This window comes from Podarcis erhardii, assembly GCF_964252035.2.
Source record: "Podarcis erhardii genome assembly, chromosome: 17".
NCBI lineage: Eukaryota > Metazoa > Chordata > Lepidosauria > Squamata > Lacertidae > Podarcis > Podarcis erhardii.
The window spans coordinates 9,362,531-9,383,883 of record NC_138515.1 but is presented as its reverse complement, the minus strand read 5'-3'; the positions used below and the strand labels follow the sequence as shown (position 1 = coordinate 9,383,883).

Here is a 21,353-nt window from a genome sequence, read left to right as displayed (position 1 = left end):
GACACACAAAAAAGAAGAAACAAGAAATAATACCCATGTCGAAAGCAAAAGAGACCAACAACAAGAAGATATTGTGTATATTAAAAAAGGGGAGGATTGTTGTAGTAGTTATCCATACATTAATCTAATATGGTATTTGTTATGTACTGAAGTTTTCACCCTGGGCCAGCAGGGGGATACTGTAGATAGCGCAGATCTTGGATGTGGTCGGGTGGAGATCCTGGGCTATCTTATCAACACCTCCAGCCTTCACTCGACCACATCCAAGATCCTACTGGCCCAGGGTGAGAACTTCAGTACATAACAGTATTTATAAAAAATGAACTTCAAATGTCCTTGAATTGGTCTGTGGGAGTGTTATCTGCCTTGGTTGGGTCCCATGAAGTGCTTCAGATAAATTGGGATTAAGGAGAGAGAGAGAGGGAGGGAGAGAGAGAAGGGGGGTCTGGGCCAATTGACTCGGAAGAAGATGCCCCCTGACAGGGACTGGGGACAGGACTCTGATCTGTGGTTTGGGGCTGTGGATGAACTGGGCCAGGATGTAGAAAGATGGAGAGGATCCCTAGCAGCCCCTCCAAGTGTCCTTATTTTCCAGGGACAGTCCCAGATTTACAGAAGCCGTCCCGGTTTTTTATTTGATCCTGGAATGTCATGCTTTTCCTTAGGACGTCCCTATCTTCATCGAAGAAATATTGGAGGGTATGGAGTTATGCGACACCCGAGCCAAGGAAATAAGTAACTATACCATACAACCTTTAGGAGACATTTGAAGGCAGCCCAGTATGTGGAAGTTTATGAATGTTTGTTTTATTATGTTTTTATATATGCTGGAAGCTGCCCAGAGTGGCTGGGTCAACCCAGTCAGATGGGCAGGGTATAAATAATTAAATGATTATTATGGAATACGACGTCACGTCTCTATTTTCAATAGAGTAATGCTGGAGGGTTTGCTAGTGAGAAAGCAGATTTGATCCTGGAATTGTGTCTTGATGTGGCTGCAGAGATTGTTTCGGTCCTGTCGTGCGGGTTTAGAGCTTCTGACCCACAACCAGAGGGGAGGCCAAAGCAAAACAGATGAGATCCAGGAAGATTAATTTACTTGGACCGAGAAATTTGTGACGATACCAAGACAAGGAACTCTGTGGGGGCCCCAGGACAAAAGACCATGCAAGCAGCTGCCCACCGGGGGAGCAGGGCAGAGGTTTGAGTCTGTTATCTGAGACTCTACTTTTCCTGCTGGCCTTAGCAATGGATTTTGTAGCACAGTGCTTTTTTGTGTGTTTATGATTTTTTACTATTTAATGTGATTTTTTAAAAAAGAATATCTCTGGTAACTGTGGGTGTGTTTGAAAGCTACCTTAGAGGTGCAGCTCTGACTGAACTATGCACAAAGAAGGAGGGAGGAGGAAGCCTGGAGAATTCCTGCGGAACTGGAAATTGCCGGGTTGGTCTAAAAGTATTGTATTATGATCTGCTTTGATTTGTTCTAAAAGCCTCTCCTTACATTTTCTGTTATTTCATTTTACAGGAAAGTTGTGTACTTTTCCTTTTTGTCGGCACATCTGGGTCAAATGTGTGCCTTGGGAAGAGGTTGATGGTATGGGCTTGTGGGTACCCTGTTTGATCAGTACTTTTGAGAATTATTTATTTACGTATATATGCAACTTGAGTCTACATTGGAGGGATTCCCAGCATTCACATCTCAGGAGGGGCTTGCTTGCTTGCTACAGAAGCGCAGCACTGGATTCAGCGGCAGCCAAACAATCCTCTCTGTGTCTCTTCGAAAACAGCTTGAAGAAAACAATTCTGCCTCAGCCTACATCATCCAAGCTGGAACCCTCAACCTTTTCTTTCCCTGCCCACTAACACGCATAAGGTGGAGAAACCACTCCTCTCTGTCAATTGATGACTTCCCTGATGAGTTGATGACTGGGCTTAAGGGCTTATCTCCCCAGGATGCCCAGGTCCAGAAAAACCAGGTTGGCCCACATTTTTACACGGCTGAATAAAATATCTGTCAGCTCATCTTAATTGTCCAAAAGGGAGCACAGACCCTGTGTACAGCATGCCAAGATCCCTGTTATTTTTCTCTGAACAATAAAATCTTACGATTTACAGTAAGGGATTTTTGTGCTTTTTAAAAAAATTAAGACATTTTGGAATACTTAGATGCAACTGTGAAACAGGAGAATTCAATGTTGTGGATCATTATTAGGAAAGGAGATGAAAACTAAAATGCGAATATCATAATATTGTTATACGAATTTCTGTTGCAACAACCACTTGGAATACTGCATACAGTACTGGTTGCCTCACCTTATAGAATCATAGAGTTGGAAGGGACCCCAAGAGTCATCTAGTCCAACCCCCTGCAATGCAGGACTCTCAGTATAAAGCATACAGTGGTACCTTGGGTTACATATGCTTCAGGTTACATACGCTTCAGGTTACACACTCCACTAACCCAGAAATAGTGCTTCAGGTTAAGAATTTTGTTTCAGGATAAGAACAGAAATTGGGATCAGGCGGTGCGGCAGCAGCAGGAGACCCCATTAGCTAAAGTGGTGCTTCAGGTTAAGAACAGTTTCAGGTTAAGAACAGACCTCCGGAACGAATTAAGTACTTAACCCGAGGTACCACTGTACTGCAGAGCTGGGGGGTGGGGAGGGAAACAGAAATGGACAACCCAAATGAGCAAGGAATTGGAGTAACTTCTCTATGAGAAAAGGTTACAACACTGGGGGCTTTTTACTTCAGTGCAGATGGGAGGTTGCAGAACCCCTTGGTGGCATCTTTCCTGGAACAAATGTTTGTCCAGATCACCTCCAGCGCTTCATTCTGCAATCACATCCACCCCAAGCGTGATAATCAGACGCCACAAATTTGTGGAGGATACTAGGCATGGGGCTATGTATTGCCCACAACAAGCCTCTAAACCAGCAAGCCTCTACAACACCCATCATCCCTAGCTAGCAGGACCAGTGGCCAGGGATTGATGGGAGTTGTAGTCCAAAAACAGCTGGATACCCAAGTTTGGGAAACACTGGTCTAAAACATTACAATTTTGGTGAGGAGCACTCATGTCAAGCATGTGGGGTGATCTAACCTTAGTTAAATCAGATTGTCCTAATGCTTCCTTAGTTGCTAAGTAATTTATCCTCTATTATTCCAGCTTGATGCCATAGAGTCTTCCACGGGACAAACAAAAGTTCTCTCACCTTGGCAACGCTGGGCTACCGACAAACAGGACCAGTCTAATGTATAATGGCAGGAAGGAGAGGGGAGGCGACACTTGGATCTCATATTATTGTGACCAAGGGGACGGGGATGCCAACTTGAATAAAATATTGGGGGTGTGGAGCGAGGTAAGCCTATCCCTTTGATATACAATGGATAATGGAGCTCATGAGACAGAACAGACATTGGACTGTTCCAATATATTTGTTGCAGAGGAGTCTAAATCTGTGTGCAACAATACCATTTCCATTCAATACTGTATTGAGAGATAGCAACACTGTCAAGATAAATAAATAAAACCTATAAATATAGGTTTGTTTGATGGTGGTGGTGGTGGGGATTTTGCACCGCCTCAGCTCAGTGCAGGGATACTGCTCATGCTGCCCTAAATCCGGCACTGCAGTTAGTTTTACCGTATTGGCCAGTGATTGACCTGGTATGCACTGGCATGGATTGGATCCTCAGTTTAAGTTATGAGCACAAAGCTTGGACTTGCATGTGCCTTTTGCCTCTTCTTCCTCCTGAGAGTGAGGGGAGGCTACTGAAAGCTTCTGCTTTTGTTTATGAATAATTCAAGCTTCCCAATTACAGTGGTACCTTGGTTCTCAAACTTAATCCGTTCGGGAAGTCTGTTCAAAAACCAAAGTGTTCCAAAACAAAGGCAAGCTTTTCCATAGAAAGTAATGCAAAATGGATTGATCCATTCCAGACTTTTAAAAACAACCCCTAAAACAGTAATTTACCATGAATTTTGCCATCTAACAAGACCATGAATCCATAAAATGAAAGCAATAAACAATGTACAGTGGTACCTCAGGTTACAGACGCTTCAGGTTACATACGCTTCAGATTAAAGACTCCGCTAACCCAGAAATAGTACCTCGGGTTAAGAACTTTGCTTCAGGATGAGAACAGAAATCGTGCTCCGGCGACGCGGCAGCAGCAGGAGGCCCCATTAGCTAAAGTGGTGCTTCAGGTTAAGAGCAGTTTCAGGTTAAGAATGGACCTCCAGAACGAATTAAATACTTAACCCAAGGCACCACTGTACTGCACTAGAAAATACCGCATTTTTCGCTCTATAAGATGCACTTTTTCCCTCCTGAAAAGTAAGGGGAAATATGTGTGCGTCTTATGGTCTGGTGCGTCTTATAGAGCGAAAAATACGGTACTTTTTCTAGATGCTCTTCCCTGGTTGAGGATTCACCTTTTCCCTCCTTTTCAACCTTATCTCATCCTTCAAAGAGAACAGGGAATGGCTGGGTTAACATCTTTATGGTGATTCATGTATAAATAATGCTGCGTTGTGTCTTGGGAGAAGCTCTTTGAAAACAGACAGTGTATGTGTGTGTGCATATATATATATTTATATATATGAAAAAACAACAGAAGATGACAAATAAGTCTTTTGCACAACTGGCAACAACCCAAAGAGGCAGGTCCTATGTGGAGTATGGCTTCCTACTGTGAAAGAAACTTCTACTGATCTGCTTTAAATTACTCTAAAGATGACCAGGCTGCATTTCAACATGTTGGAACAGGTAAATTCTGCATTGCCCTAGTGTAGGGTTTGCAGACACAAAAATTGTTTTAGTTGCCATATTTCAAGAGGTAAACATACAGAACTGCTTGCACACAAAAAATGTACATATATTAAAAAACCCAAAATCCCGAACAATTGCTTTAAAATGTAAAATTCCCCCAGATGGGCATTTAGGACCGCCAAAAGAGGAATTCCTGGACATATGGCTATCCTATGTAGTGCCAATCCTACGCATGGCTATGTAATGCCACACCTGCATGGCCTGAGGGTTGCTCTCTTCCAGTAGGTGAGGTGGTGGCTGTGATGATCTCAAAACCCTGAGGTTGTCAATTTGGCACATTAGTAGCACAGTGGTCAGTTCAGAGCAAACCAAACGAGCTGCTATGGGCAGCTGCAGAGATTCTACGGGGAGGAGAGCAGTGTGAATGGCAACGAACCACACGGCACGATGAGCATGTTATGTGGGGCCAGCTCGCTTTTGAGGGCATAAATACCGATTTTGACAAGCACAGAATCTCCCTTCTTCTCTGAGCCATCCTCTCCTTCCTCATCTCAATTTGTTGGCATGGATTTGTCCTTTGGTCCATTGTACAGGAACATGCCCGTATGTTGCCAGTCCTCTATGCCAACTTCTCCACAGGAGGCTGTGTGTCTGTTCACCTCCCTCCCTTTTAACTCTTGCAAGTCTGGTTCTGGTCCCGAAAGCCAGGCCAAATCTGCAGCAGCTCCTCTGGCCCGTAGTGATGCACCACCACCACCTTGGAGAACTGGCACTTCTCATACTTGACTTTGTACACGTTGAAGAGACCCCAGGGGCTTTCTGTCACACTGATGCCCAGCTCATGCAGGCAGATTCCCATGAAGGCATCTTCTATGTTAATGACCCTGATGGTCTTTGCTAACTGGTAGATCTTCTTGGCCAGATCCCCAGAGAACACATACCCTGGGCCTGCGCAGTAGGGCGGGTAGGTCTCATTGGGGTACACCGCCCGTGGCACATACCACTTGTAGGCCTTGTCACGCACAGGCTTTGCATTCCTATAGATGCGACCTGTCATGTAGTTCTTTTTGGGTGGCAGGTGAGGCTGCAGCAGGTGGGACACCATGTAGTTCACATTGAGAAAGATGTCACTGTCTGCCTTCACCACGTAGGTGGCATTGGGGCAGAACTTGCTTATCCACTCCATGCCCGTCAGAGTCTTCAGGGTAAGGTTGTTGTAGGTATCCAGGAAGTCCTGCTGAATAATGTCTCTGTGGATGGAACTCTCTTCTTCCAAAAGGTCCTGGAGCAGGTACCCAAATTTTGGGTGGACACCCGTCAGAAAAAGACGAAGAATGGAAACCCCAGGCACTGATCTCTCGTTGCCCCATGTCTGCCGGATGGCCTGCCTTGTGGCAAAATCCTGGGGCTCAGTTATCACCAGCAGGATCAAGAAAGGGCTCCTCTCCAGGCATTTCTTTGGCTCGTTGAGAAGGAACTTATAATCAGTGGAATAGACAACCTCCAAGGGATGCCGCTTGGCCACTGGTGGTGGTGGGGAAATCAGACCAGAGGGCTTGGTCTCCTTTGTCCTCTCCAGTGCAGATTCCCATTTGTTCTTTGCAACAATTAGGAAAAGTAAAATAGAGCAGAAGAGGACCACAGTGGGCAAATTCTGCAGCTTGGTCATGAGCATCTTCCTGGCACCTTCACTTGCAGACTGTATGTGAGTTGGGGTAGATCCTGGCCAGCTCTGTCCTGTTTCCAATGACAACCTGCAAAAGAGAAGCCCAGTGAAAGGGAGGTGAATTCTGTTCTCTCTCTCACTCTCTCTCTCTCTCTCTCTCTCTGTGTCTGTGCGCGCAATCTGTTTCTGGAAGGAAGATATGCACTCTCGGGGATTGGTATTATTCACTCAACCCATCTATTTACAGATCCATTGGAATCCAAATAAAGTGTTATATGAGTTTGTGGTGTCAGACTCCTGAATTCCTAGATCCATTAAGTGTTAAACTATAAGCCAGACCAGCTTCCTGATGAGGTGATCACCTGGGTGATGAGCCATTAAAGGAAAACAAAGAGAAGGGGCTCTGTCTGGGACAGCAAATGGGTGGGGCTCCTCCCCCAGCCTCCCCCAGCTAGAAAGACAAAGTTAAAGTTTGGGGGACTGTGGTTTGAACTAGAGGGAAAGTTGCAGGCTAGAAAGGCACAGAGGCAGAGCATGATGTTTGATTTCTGCTGGGATCCACTGCTGTGGCCACGGGAGAAAAAATAACTTCTTTTCTTTTTTTCACAATAATATTTATTATTTTCCATATATGAACATAACAAAAAAGAAAAAAATGAGTGAAACCAAAAAAAGGGAAAAAAAACAAGGAAAAAAGAATATAAAACATACAATACAACAAATCATCACTTGACTAAAACTTAATTAATTAATTAATTAAGATCCATCTTCATAAACATATTATTTGACTTCTTCAAATCTCTTCCATCTGAATTTCTTAGTAATTATATATAGCAGTTTCCAATATCATTATTTCATAAACCATATCACAGGCATAATCATATTTCCTAACTTTTCCTACATTTTCTTATTTATATATTTAATCCCAATTTAATCCTAGGCCTAATTGATTCTTTCAGGTGATTACATATCTGCAGTGATCATGGAGCCCAAGAAAGTAAAATCTCTCACTGCCTTACATGTTGCCAAATACTTTAGTTATCAAAGGGAAACGTTGAAGCTAGCAAAGTTGCAAATCAGATTTTGCTTCATTAGTCTAATTCTCCCCAAACTTCAGGCATCATTTCCTCTGGGTTAGACAATAAAAGCACAGTTTCATGTGAGAACAAAGTGATCATCTGGACTTTAACCTTTTATATCAGCACTCCAATACTTTACCTTTTGTTGTTTTTTTGGTGCTGTTAAGGGTTCAATGGAAAGAGCAAATAATAGTGGATACCCTTATTTATTTATTTATTTATTTATTTATTTATTTATTTATTTATTTTCTATACCGCTTTATATTTTTAATAAAAATCTCAAAGTGGTTTACAGCATATTAAATCAATAAATCAATAAAACCACAGCCGGACGATGTTCCTCCGGCCTCATGAGGAGCCTCTTTTGTAGGGCTGGTGAGTCTGGGCCTCACCCCCTAGGCCAGATGGACAGGGCCTTGTAGGGAGCGGCCTTCATGCCTCACAGCTGGGCAATGTTATTCTGGCCTCATGAAGGCAGCCCTGTTTAGGAAAGTTTTTAATGACTGATATTTCAATGTATTTTTAACCTTCTGTTGGAAGCCACTCAGAGTGGCTGGAAAAACCCAACCAGATGGGTGGGGTAGATATAATAAATAACAACAACAAAAACAACAACAATAATTTATTTATACCCCGCCCTCCCCAGCCAAGACTGGGCTCAGGGCTGCTAACAACCAATAGTAAAAACAAGTTGATTAAAATACAATTTAAAAGATTAAGATACAACATTAAAACAATTAGGGAGCAATCTTTTCATGGGAGGAGAAAGAAAAAAGAAAGAGGGGGAGGGAATCAAACTGGCTCCAAGCCAAAGGCCAGGCGGAACAACTCTGTCTTGCAGGCCCTGCGGAAAAAATCAGATCCTGCAGGGCCCTGGTCTCAGGAGGCAGAGCGTTCCACCAGGCCGGGGCCAGAGTTGAAAAGGCCCTGGCTCTGGTTGAAGCCAATCTAACTTCCGTAGGGCCCGGGACCACTAGGGTGTTGCTATTTATGGACCTTGAGGCTCTCCGTGGGGCATACCGGGAGAGGCGGTCCCGTAGGAACGGGGGTCCTAGGCCGTGAAGGGCTTTAAAGGTCAAAAGCAGCACCTTAAATCTGACCCTGTACTCCACCGGGAGCCAGCGCAGCGGGAAAAGCACTGGGTGAATATGCTCCCATGGCAGAGACCCCGGGAGGAGCCTCGCTGCAGCATTCTGCACCCGCTGGAGTTTCTGGGACAGCTTCAAGGGCAGCCCCACGTAGGGCGAATTACAGTAGTCAAGCCTGGAGGTGACCGTCGCATGGATCACTGTGTCCATATAATAATAATAATAATAATAATAATAATTCTGGAAAAGAGGGAAAGGATTTGCTGAAATGGATAATTGACTTAGAATACAAAAAAGGGAGGTGTGAAGAGGTCAGAGAAAGAAGCCAATGAAAGGAAAGTAATGGAAAGATTTGCTGTATCTTTTTTTTTATTCTTCTTTTCGCCTAATGGATTTCAATTCTTTGTTTTTTTCCTTTTGATTTTTCTTTTTTTGGTATTTTATCTTTTCTTGTTTAAAAGGATGTTTTTCTTGATTCTTCTTTTTGTATTTTTTAAAAAACTTTAATAAATATCTTAAAATTAATAATAATAATAATAATAATAATAATAATAATAATAATAATAATAATTCTTCACCTCTTCAGTATGGCTGCTGGGCCTCACCCCCTAGGCCAGGTGGAGAGGACCTTGCAGGGAGCGACCTTCATGCCTCACAGCTGGGCAATGTTCCTCCAGCCTCATGAAGGCAGCCCTCTTTAGGGAACTCTTTAATGACGGATGTTTTAATGTATTTTTAACCTTCTGTTGGAAGCCGCTTAGAGTGGCTGGGGAAACCCAGCCAGATGGGCGGGGTTTAAAATAATAATAATAATAATAATAATAATAATAATAATAATAATAATTCACCTCTTCAGGAGGGCTGGTGAGGGCCTTGCAGGGAGAGGCCCTCACGCCTCACAGCCGGGCAATGTTCCTCCGGCTTCATGAGGAGCCTCTTCAGTGGGGCTGGGTGAGTCTGGGCCTCACCCCCTGGACCAGGTGGACAGGGCCTTGCAGGGAGCGGCCTTCATACTTATGGCCGGGCAATATTCCTCCGGCATCATGAAGGCAGCCCTGTTTAGAAAAGTTATTAATGACTGATGTTTTAATGTATTTTTAACCTTCTGTTGGAAGCCACTCAGAGTGGCTGGGGTAACCCAACCAGATAGGCAGGGTAGATATAACAATAATAATAAATTAATAATAATAATTCACCTCTTCAGTAGGGCTGGTGAGTATGAGCCTCACCCCCTAGGCCAGGTGGAAAGGACCTTGTAGGGAGCGGGCTTCATGCCTCACAGCCGGGCGATGTTCCTCCGGCCTCATGAGGAGCCTGTTCAGTAGAACAGAGCAACAGGAGCTCACCCCTTCATGTGCATTCAAACTGCCAACCTTCTGACTGGCAAGCCCAAGAGGCTCAGTGGTTTAGACCACAGTGCAACGCACGTTCCTTTTCTAGACTTGATAGGAACCATCAGCCAGGAAAATGCCTTCTGTTGTCTCTATCCCAGAGAAGGTGCCTGCCTCACTTGTTCCTGCAACGTCCCAAAGATGGCTGTGGCATAGCTTCTCCCTGAAATACCCATGTGGACATCCACAAGCATATCTGTCACTCCACTTTTGTTTGAAGTGCTGCAACTCAGCAACCTAAACAGAGGAAGATGGAAACATTTTCTGGATTCCCTGTTTAGCATCATTATTTGCCGCTGAAGATGTTGCACGAAGCTTCTCACACGATGGAATATTGCTGTTGAGCTGTGTTCAATGTATTTTTTAAAATCAAAACTATATTTATTATATTTTCAGCCATTTTGAAGAGCATACTGCCAAAAAGCAGCTTTTTTTGTTTTGTTTAACTTTAACTAAATCTCTTAGCTTGCATTTGCACCAGCTCTAGTTAGTATTACCCCTTCCCTTTTTCCAGTAAAAGAAAAGGCAAAAGTGTCAAGGTACTCAAAATGCCTGATTTTGGCACTAGGTGTTGCTATGGCGTCAGAAGCTGGACTGCTCTTCTCACCTCTTTCCCCCTTTAGGAAAATTCCCTCCATCAACTCACTTCAGTTTGTCTTGGATGCCTACATTTTTTAGCCTTTGCCCCCTCTGCACCAACAAACGTGGCCAAGTATGGCCAAATAAAACAAGGCACTGTTCTAAAATCAAAGTCCTACAAAGTCCTTGCTGTTCTGGTTTCTGTGATGGCCTGGGATTCGGATGCTGAACCTGAGGAATCCCAGCCTGCACAGGATTCCCCGCCTCCAGAACCAGCTGAGCCGGGGCTGGGGCTTGAGCCCGAAGGGTCCTCACCTGTGCTGGATCCTCAGGTGCAGGTACCAGCTGAGTCTGCTCTGGCTCCTGAGGTGATGGAGGACCCATTGCCTGCAGGTGCTCCACTCTCAGCCCCGTCAGGGGAAGCTGAGGTTGCCTCTGGGTCCGGTAACCCTCCAGCCTCTCCTGAGCTGCTGAGGCTCAGGGCAGAGTGGCGGAGGGAACTAAGTTTCCGCAGGAGGAGTGCTCGCCTCCAGGCCAGGAGAGGCGAGTCACCAGAGGATCGGGGCCACCCTGCGCATCGGGACAGATAAAAGCCAGCTAGCCCCAGTCCCAAGTTGCGGGAGCAACGTTGTTAGTAGCCTGTTCCTGACTGCACCCTGTCCTGCCTCTCTACCGGAGCTCCTGACCTCACCTGACTCCCTGCCTTGGACCCAGCATCAGCTTTGACAGACTGCCTCCATACTGCACCTTCAACCTCGGACTGGACTTGGACCTCGCCTCTCAGTTAGCCCACGGGACCAGCACAGCTTCTGGGATAGCTGCACAGCCTGCATCCGCTCCATAAGATACACACATAATATAATGTCTCTTAACTCTTGAGTTGTTTCTTAATTGTTTCATTTGATTATTTGTATTTTCTTTGTACTGTTCTTTAATCTCAATCTCCTTGTATTTGTATTGTTACTTTGCACTGTACCTTTAAACTCAAACTCATTGTTGTTAGCATCACCTGTAGTTGGCTTTAGATGTTTCTCAAAAAATATTGTTAGTTACAGTGACTACATTATTACATGAGCACTGCTCCGCAGCGTTTGATATTTTCACTCACGTATATTCATTAGAATTAAGATGGGGTATGTACTCTTTTTCATTACTGTTTGTATTACATTTTATAATTTTTGTAAAGTGATATGTCATGCAGGTCATAGTCTGCAAAATTTTATTTTCAGTTTATGAAACAATTCTATAATCTCCCACCGCGCTGACAAAGATTTACGAAACAGCAGTCAGTATCCGGAATCTCTGTTCAGTGTTGGACATTATATTTGCTGAATACACAAAACTTCACAGCTTATCTTTCATAATACAAAGTTTGGTACCTCGCTTCATTTAAAGATTTTCAGAGACTTGGAGACTGAGATTGCATTTTAAAGTTGTTATTGTCTGAAGGAATTCTATAAAGATTGTCTATGAAGTATGCATGTGGTCATCGTGTTGCCTAAACATTGTTGACGTTCTCTTTTGCATGACAGGGGTTTGTTTGGATACTACACTTGGCCTAGGGGGCAGGGCTCAGACTCATCCAGCCCGACTGAAGAGGCTCCTCATGAGGCCGGAGGAACATCGCCCGGCTATTGTTTTATTGTTTGCTCTTTCCATCGAACCCTTAACAGCATCAATTGGATTGATCTTTATTACGGCCATTGGCCCGTCACACGACAGTTTCATACCAACATAATATACTTAAACCTCCAAATTTAAAATCGCTAAAACTTACAAAAGACAAACAGGAGCCAAAGCAAAACCAAAAACAAAGACCACCATCATACATTACAGTAAATTTGTAACCTAAACATCGCCCTCTGCTCATAAATTAATCAATAAAACACAATGTAAAGTTTTAGAGTGTTGATATACAAGGTTAAAGTCCACACGATCACTTTCTTCCCACATGAAATTGCGCTTTTATTGTCTAACCCAGAGGAAATGATGCCAGAAGTTTGGGGAGAATTAGACTAATGAAGCAAAATCTGATTTGCAACTTAGCTAGCTTCAACATTTCCCTTTGATAACTAAAGTATTTGGGAACATGCAACTGTAAGGAAAATAAATTTTGTTCTCTTGCTCTGGCAGGGCAAACAGAAAATGAAAACTAGGGGGAATCTAAATCTCTCATGCCTTGGATGCATCACCACAGTGAAGATGTCAATTCTTGCAAGGTTTCTTCCTTTTTATTCCAAGTTTTACCAATTGTGATTGCTCCTGAGTGACAGGGTCGAATTCAGAAGAACCCTCAAGCTGTAGACCTGCTCCTTCCAGCAGTTTATAAAAATTATGCATAGCATAGAGAAAGCAGATTCAGAAAGCCTTTTCTCCCTCTAATAACTCTTGAACTTGTGGACATTCAATGAAGCTGAATGTTGGAAGATTTAGGACAGATAAAAGAAAGTACTTCTTCACTTCAAACTATGGAACTCTCACCCCATTATGAGGCAGGACTCGTAATAGCTTTGTTTTTCATTAAGGGTATTCCGAGGCCAAATATAGCCTATGTAGCCTGACAATGAGAACAAGTACAGGAGGTTGTTGACATTTCTTCCAGCAATCTTAATTCCAGTTTGGGATTCATCCAGTCATGCATGACAGGGGTTTGTTTGGATACTACACTTGACCTAGGGGGCAGGGCCCAGACTCACCCAGCCCCACTGAAGAGGCTCCTCATGAGGCCGGAGGAACATCACCCGGCTATTGTTTATCTACCATTATATATTCAGGAAGCAAGAACAAATGTTTTATATTTTTATTGCCTTGGATGTGGTGTCTGCATAATAAACCTCACATTGGTAAACCAATGTGTTCTGGTCTGGAAGAATTATATGTTTAAATTAATCACATCTTACTTCATCTCACAATAGTGTCTATTCTTTCAGCCAAGCCACAGAGAAAGTGTACCCTAACTCTTGTGGGGGTGACTAGAGGTTGAAAACTGGCAGAAACAATACCCTCCAACATAATTTTACTATTTATACCCCACAAAAAACCTTCAGCTCTTTGTTCCGGAAAGTGGTGGTTAATTTATTTTCAGTGTGCTTCAAGGTAGGGTTGGTTCCAGCTGAATCCTCATCCAACCCATTTTTACCAAGTGACCTCTGCAGTGCCAGAGCACTTAGAGGAATACCCTCTAAAGGACTCTAAGAATGCTGCAGTGTTTTGCAGACAAGTACGGATTCAAAAAATAATTGAGAAAGGTATGCAGAATAGGCCTGGGGTGTGTGACGGATGAGCCCCACTGCATTTCAAGCCAGAATAAGCCCTAAATGAGGGGAATAAGTCCTAAATTAGGTTGAGAAAATAAGTTTTGGAATTATACTTGTTGTTTTTTGTTTGTGTTTGTCTTTATTGTAGTTGTTTTGTATTTGTATGTTTTTATTGGAAAGTTCAATAAATATTATTTAAAAAAAAAAAAAAACTAAATGAGGGGGGAGGGATTTGGTTCACAACAAACCTCTTATGAAGTAATTTGTTGTTTAGTCGTGTCCGACTCTTCGTGACCCCCTGGACCAGAGCACGCCAGCCACTCCTGTCTTCCACTGCCTCCCGCAACTTGGTCAATGTTGGTAGCTTCAGGAACCTTTGGCTCCCCCCACCCCCCCACTCCGTTCCTTTTGCTGCAGCGCCATCAGTGAGCCGCAGGATCCCGGGACACCCCAATGCTCCTCTTGGGGTTTTGGGGTAGGCGTATCACCCTCGCACTCTTCTCCTTCACTCCACAAAGCCGAATCTGACATAGCTGTCAGATTTGTGGTCTGCCTGACAAGTTGCAGAGACCTGGAAGTGGGAAGCTTTTTAATGTTTAAAGGTAAAGGGACCCCTGACCATTAGGTCCAGTCATGGCCGACTCTGGGGTTGCGACGCTCATCTCGCTTTATTGGCCAAGGGAGTGTACAGCTTCCAGGTCATGTGGCCAGCATGACGAAGCTGCTTCTGGCAAACCAGAGCAGAGCATGGGAACGCCGTTTACCTTCCCTCCAGAGCGGTACCTATTTATCTACTTGTACTTTGACGTGCTTTCGAACTGCTAGAGTTAGGTGCTTCAATGGTCCTGGAAAAAAGACTCTCCTGGAAGCAGAGTCCCTGCTCCCTCCCCTCTGGATGACGTAGGCATTAGCTGGATGACGTAGGCGTTGTCTCTTCCCCTTGTGCCACACCCTCCCAGGGAAAGGTAAATTGCAGCTGACAAAGGCAGGTGGCAACCTTGAGTGAACAGCACCTCGGGCAGGTAAGTGCTCACCTGAGATGCAGCAAAAAGCACCTCAGAAGAGAATGGGGGAGGGGTAGAAAGGCCCTCAACGAGGGAGAGAACAAATACCTGGAGCACTGAATGAGATTTCCTTTGAAATTGATGATGGCAAAGCAGAGCAGGCTTGTATTTATTTAACCATTTGCTTGGTCACCAAAGGTGACAAGGAGATGTATGCGGGTGAGTGAGCTGGGGGCTGATCACTCTGTCTCTCATATGGCAGCCCCTTGTGTTTTTATACTGTCTCTGGAGGAGACCTAGTCTAAGGTTGCCATATTTCAAACAGTGAAAATCAGGACACAAAAGTTGCTGAAGTGGCTTTGGGGGGCGGCAGTTGTTGAATTTTGGGGGGCGGGGGCAGTTGCTGAGTTTTTGTTGAGGGGAAGTTGTTTGTTGAGCTTTTTGGCAAAATTGCAAAAAAGAAAGAAAAAAGACGTGGAACCACCAGAAACAAGCGCAGGTGTGCCTGGTCCATTTCTCCGTATTCAGCAGAAAGCTGTTGCTTCTTCTGGTGCAGAAGCAGAAAAGGCAAGTCAGCTCAATCTGTACTGGAGCCAAGACTGAAGTCTGGAGAAGGGCAATAATAATAATTTATTTCTACCCCGCCCTTCTGGCTGGGTTTCCCCAGCCACTCTGAGCGGCTTCCAACAGAAGGTTAAAAATATATTAAAATATCTGTCATTAAAAACTTTCCTAAACAGGGCTGCCTTCATGAGGCCAGAATAACATCGCCCGGCTGTGAGGTGTGAAGGTTGCTCCCTGCAAGGCCCTGTCCATCTGGCCTAGGGGGTGAGGCTGAGACTCACCAGCCCTACTGAAGGGGATCCTCATGAGGCTATTGTTTTATTGTTTATCCACTATTATTTGCTCTTATCACCGCACAGCATCAATAAAACACAATGTAAAGTTTTGGAGTGTTGATGTAAAAGGTTAAAGTCCACACGATCACTTTGTTCCCACATGAAATTGCGCTTCTATTGTCTAACCCAGAGGAAATGATGCCTGAAGTTTGGGGAGAATTAGACTAATGAAGCAAAAACTGATTGGCAACTAGGGGGAATCTAAATCTCTCATGCCTTGGATGCATCAACCACAGTGAAGATGTCAATTCTTGCAAGGTTTCTTCCTTTTTATTCCAAGTTTTACCAATTGTGATTGCTCCTCAGTGACAGGGTCCAATTCAGAAGTACCCTCAAGCTGTAGACCTGCTTCTTCCAGCAGTTTATAAAACTTATGCATAGCATAGAGAAAGCAGATTGACAAAGCCTTTTATGCCTCTCTAATAACATTTGAACTTGTGGACGTTCAATGAAGCTGAATGTTGGAAGATTTAGGATAGATAAAGGAAAGTACTTCTTCACTTCAAACTATGGAACTCTCACCCCATTATGAGGCAGGACTCGTAATTGCTTCGTTTTTCTTTTTTTTCTTTTTTTAAAAATAATATTTATTGAACATTTTCAGATATAACAGAAAAAAGAAAAGAAATAAAACATCCATTTTATAACCTTATTTTCATTAGCATCTTGCCAGGACTTCCCCACCCCCTCTTGTATTCCAATTCCTTCAAATAAATTCAGCAAGTTCTTACCCCAAATTTTAAACTTATTATAGTTAACCCAATGTTAAGAATGTTTTTCCATCCCCTAAAATCGACCCCGCTCCCTTCCACAAGTTCCCCTCTTTAGTATGCAGAACAGATTAAAATAAAAAAAAATAGAACAAAGAATAAAGTATAATTTAACACCCTTTGGATTCCAAATTTCCCTCCCCCCTTTCCCGGTTGCGTTCCCCAATGTCCATCAATGCCTGCTGTCATCCTGGAGATCCCACATCTAGGCCGAAATCCTTCACAAGTCCACTTTGCCATCTTTTTAATAGTCTTTGCCGTCTTTTTAATCATCTTTAGTTTCAAGCGTCCAATCTTGGAAAAGCTCTATCTCAAAAAGGTCCATTTTTTCCATCCAGATCTCTGTATTTAAGAGTAAAAACTCCAATTTTGTTTCTTTAGACCTTTCAAATCTGGATGTCCCAAATGTTCCCACTTCCAGCTTTGTCCAATTCTTGTTGTTCATGTTGTTCTTATTATTCTCTCTCCTCACTTTCCTCTAGTTTCTTTTCCTGCTCTCCTGCAAAAATGTTCCAATTCCAAAAGCTTCTAAATCCCCTACAGAGGCTTTGTTATTCAGGAACAAAACTTTACGTCAAGTCCCTTCCATTCTTCAATAGATAAATCTATTGTCTCCTTTAGTGTAGAGACCTCTGTAGACAAAATAGTGTTCCATTTCTGCAGTTTCCCAGGAGATAAAAAGTCCAATTCAAATTCCATGCCAGCAATACTTGTAGTGTCCCATTGCCCCTCTAGAGGGATTATAATAACTCAGTTTCCTTCCAGATCGCATCCAACAGTCAAAGTAACTTGTTATTCTTTGTTTTAAACAATTTATATCTAATTTGTAACAAATGTAACCGGCAAAGTCCTCATAACAAAGTTCTCTTTTTATTCTTCAGCTTTGACAGCTCCTTTGACAGCTGTCAAAGCCTCTGTTTCTCCTCTCCCGGCGCTCTCGCGGATCGCTCCCGGTTCCCGGGGGGGGGGGGTTACATTTTAGCTCACGTTCTACTTTTCTCCTCCAGCCCAGTCTTATAATTTTCCATCGTGAAATTAGTGACTTTATCAAAATAAGGTAGCACTCGATCTTAGTTGTTAAATCCTTTGCTTTAACTCCTCTACGACAGGGGGGAGATGGACTTCCTTTTTGCACCTCCCCCGCTCGCTCCGAATTTAAAATTTTTTCTCTTTTTAAGTCCAGTTTCCAATTACTCACGGGTTGTTCTTTTTAATCTGAATTTTCAATGGAAGAAGTCAGCGCTCTCCGCCAAATGGCATGCGGCTTCGCTCGGCAGGGGAAGCGGAGGACTCATAGCACCACACCCCCCCGGCACCCGCTCTGTAGCCTTTAAAAAGGCTCCTTCGTGGGTCGGGGGCGCAAACGGTGCCCGCCGAGTCACCATGCCCATGGGTTTCAGCGCCCATGGTTTTTGAGGGTCCCCGCGACGCCGACGCGGTAGAACCCAGCCCCTGCCGAGCAGGCTCCCTCCGGAGCTCGGAGGGAGTCCGCCATTCGGCGATGGCGCCAACCCGGAAGTTCGTAATTGCTTCGTTTTTCATTAAGGGTATTCTGAGGCCAAATATAGCCTATGTAGCCTGCCAATGAGAACAAGTACAGGAGGTTGTTGACATTTCTTCCAGCAATCTTAATTCCTATTTGGGATTCATCCAGTCTAGCCTTTCACATGATGAAATCTGCGTATAAATTAAATAAGCAGGGAGACAATATACAGCCTTGTTGTACTCCTTTCCCAATTTGGAACCCATCAGTTGTTCCATATCCAGTTCTAGCTGTAGCTTCTTCTCCCACACAGAGATTTCTCAGGAGACAGATAATTTATCAGTAATTAAATAATTCCACCCAACATGTATAAAGTCTGCCATTTTAGCATCACATGTACAACGTGTAAGCTATTCCTGTTTCAGATGAATAACGTAGCGCTCTAAACATGTTGAGATTTAGACTACCTGTATTGCTGTGGGTAAAACCTCAGCGCCTAGGACTTGCCGATCGTATGGTCGGCGGTTCGAATCCCCGCGGTGGGGTGAGCTCCCGTTGTTCGGTCCCAGCTCCTGCCCACCTAGCAGTTCGAAAGCACTCTTAAGTGCAAGTAGATAAATAGGTACCGCTTTATAGCTGGAAGGTAAACGGCATTTCCGTGTGCTGCGCTGGTGCTGGCTCGCCAGAGCAGCTTCGTCACACTGGCCACGTGACCCGGAAGTGTCTCTGGACAGCGCTGGCCCCCGGCCTCTTAAGTGAGATGGGCGCACAACCCTAGAGTCGGACACGACTGGCCCGCACGGGCAGGGGTACCTTTACCTTTATTGCTCAATTTGCCTCCTGCACCTGCTGAATTTTTGTGTATGCTGCTGTTTTTTCAGTGCAGTCCAAATTTTATGACCTAATTTGGAGGAATTCCATATAGCATTATGGCAATTGTTCCATCAGTGCAAGCTTTTCAGCTTACCAGACACCTGGCACACACCCAGCTGGGCACTTTACCCAGAGTTTGTGTTTCCTTTTGGAAGTGAGGCACAGTGGAGACTGTGTGGTCTTTATTTGGTTAATTGACACATACATATATACAACCTGAGCCTATGATGGAGAGGGTCCCAGCATAATCACCTCAATAAGTTATTGTTTCTCCCGTAGTCCCAGCTGTGGATCCGAGCAGAAATCAAACATCATGCTCTGCCTCTGTGCCTTTCCAGCCTGCAGCTTTTCCTCTAGTTCACACCACAGTCCCCCACACTTTAACTTTGTCTTTCTAGCTGGGGGAGGCTGGGGGAGGGGCCCCACCCATTTGCTGTCTCAGACAAAGCCCCTTCCCTTTCTTTTCCTTTAATGGCTCATCACCCAGGTGATTACCTCATCAGGAAGCTGGTCTGGCTTATATTTTAACACTTACTGGATCCAGGAGTTCAGGAGTCTGGCACCCACAAATTCATATAACACTTTATTCGGATTCCAATGGATCTGTAAATAGATGGGTTGAGTGAATAATGCCAATCCATGACAGTCTATATTTTCCTTCCAGAAACAGATAGCAAGGGCAAGAAGGAAGGTGTTATGAGCAGGTCCTGAGCGTGTCGGCAGACTGATTCTATGTGCGCCCAGCCTGATCCCCAAAGCTCCCCTTGTGTGCGTACACACACACACACACACAGAGAGAGAGAGAGAGAGAGAGAGAGAGAGAGAGAGAACAGAATTCACCTCCCTCCCACTGGCCTTCTCTTTTGCAGGTTGTCATTGGAAACAGGACAGAGCTGGCCAGGATCTCTCCCAGCTCACATACAGTCTGCAAGTGCCCTCCTCCTGCCCACCAAAAGTATGGAAGGTGCCAGGAAGATTCTCATGACCAAGCTGCAGCATTTGCCCACTGTGGTCCTCTTCTGCTCTATTTTCCTTTTCCTACTTGTTGCAAAGAATAAATGGGAATCTGCACTGGACAGGACAAAGGAGACCCCACCACCACCAGTGGCCAAGCGGCATCCCTTGGAGGTTGTCTATTCCACTGATTATAAGTTCCTTCTCAACGAGCCAAAGAAATGCTGCGAGAGGAGCCCTTTCTTGATCCTGCTGGTGATAACTGAGCCCCAGGATTTTGCCACGAGCTCAGTGCCTGGGGTTTCCATTCTTCGTCTTTTTCTGACGGGTGTCCACCCAAAATTTGGATACCCGCTCCAGGACCTTTTGGAAGAAGAGAGTTCCATCCACAAAGATATTATTCAGCAGGACTTCCTGGATACCTACAACAACCTTACCCTGAAGACTCTGATGGGCATGGAATGGATAAGCAAGTTCTGCCCCAATGCCACCTACGTGGTGAAGGCAGACAGTGACATCTTTCTCAATGTGAACTACATGGTGTCCCAGCTGCTGCAGCCTCACCTGCCACCCAAAAAGAACTACATGACAGGTCGCATCTATAGGAATGCAAAGCCTGTGCGTGACAAGGCCTACAAGTGGTATGTGCCACGGGCGGTGTTCCCCAATGAGACCTACCCGCCCTACTGCGCAGGCCCAGGGTATGTGTTCTCTGGGGATCTGGCCAAGAAGATCTACCAGGTAGCAAAGACCATCAGGGTCATTAACATGGAAGATGCCTTCATGGGAATCTGCCTGCATGAGCTGGGCATCAGTGTGACAGAAAGCCCCTGGGGTCTCTTCAATGTGTACAAAGTCAAGTATGAGAAGTGCCAGTTCTCCAAGGTGGTGGTGGTGCATCACTACGGGCCAGAGGAGCTGCTGCAGATTTGGCCTGGCTTTCGGGACCAGAACCAGACTTGCAAGGACCTTCCTCTTTGGGTTGTTGCCAGTTGTGCAAAAGATGTATTTGTCATCTTCTGTTGCTTTTTCATATATATAAATATATATGCACACTCTGTTTTCAAAGAGCTTCTCCCAACACACAACGCAGCATTATTTATACATGAATCACCATAAAGATGTTAATGCAGCCATTCCCTGTTCTCTTTGAAGGATGAGATAAGGTTGAAAAGGTGAATCCTAACCAGGGAAGAGCATTCAGAAAAAGCACCGTATTTTTCACTCTTTTTCACTTGTCTTATAATTTTGGCCGGAGACTTAAATGCCTATGTAAGAAAAAACCCTTTGTTCCCTATTTAATTCATATAAACTATGTCTTTTGTTTTATTATGATTTTATTAAACTGATTTATTTATATATCTGTATTTTTTTTTTTAGTATTGTTTGTGTTTCTTTAGTGTAAGTTGCTTTGCAGGCCGCTAAGTGGGAGAAAAGTAGTGTCTAAAATAATGCTGTGGTTACAATGATACAATCTGAGAAGTGTTTTATTAGCTCTTAATATATAAGAACTTGCCAGGTTTCTCGTGTAC

At 44.2% G+C, this 21,353-nt stretch overlaps 2 pseudogenes across 2 annotated transcripts in view; one reads left to right on the top strand and one right to left on the bottom strand.

The window, feature by feature from the left end:
* Nucleotides 1-21,043, top strand: part of LOC309332271 (beta-1,3-galactosyltransferase 1 pseudogene) — a 35,129-nt pseudogene extending 14,086 nt beyond the window's left edge. Inside the window, exons 2-3 of the transcript XR_014161630.1 lie at nucleotides 14,763-14,860; nucleotides 19,737-21,043. The product of XR_014161630.1 is annotated as a beta-1,3-galactosyltransferase 1 pseudogene (transcript). The remainder of the gene's footprint in view (nucleotides 1-14,762; nucleotides 14,861-19,736) is intronic.
* LOC309332340 (beta-1,3-galactosyltransferase 2 pseudogene) lies at nucleotides 4,511-6,488 on the bottom strand (annotated as a pseudogene). The gene has a single exon. The product of its transcript is annotated as a beta-1,3-galactosyltransferase 2 pseudogene (transcript).
* Nucleotides 21,044-21,353: the final 310 nt, after the last annotated feature.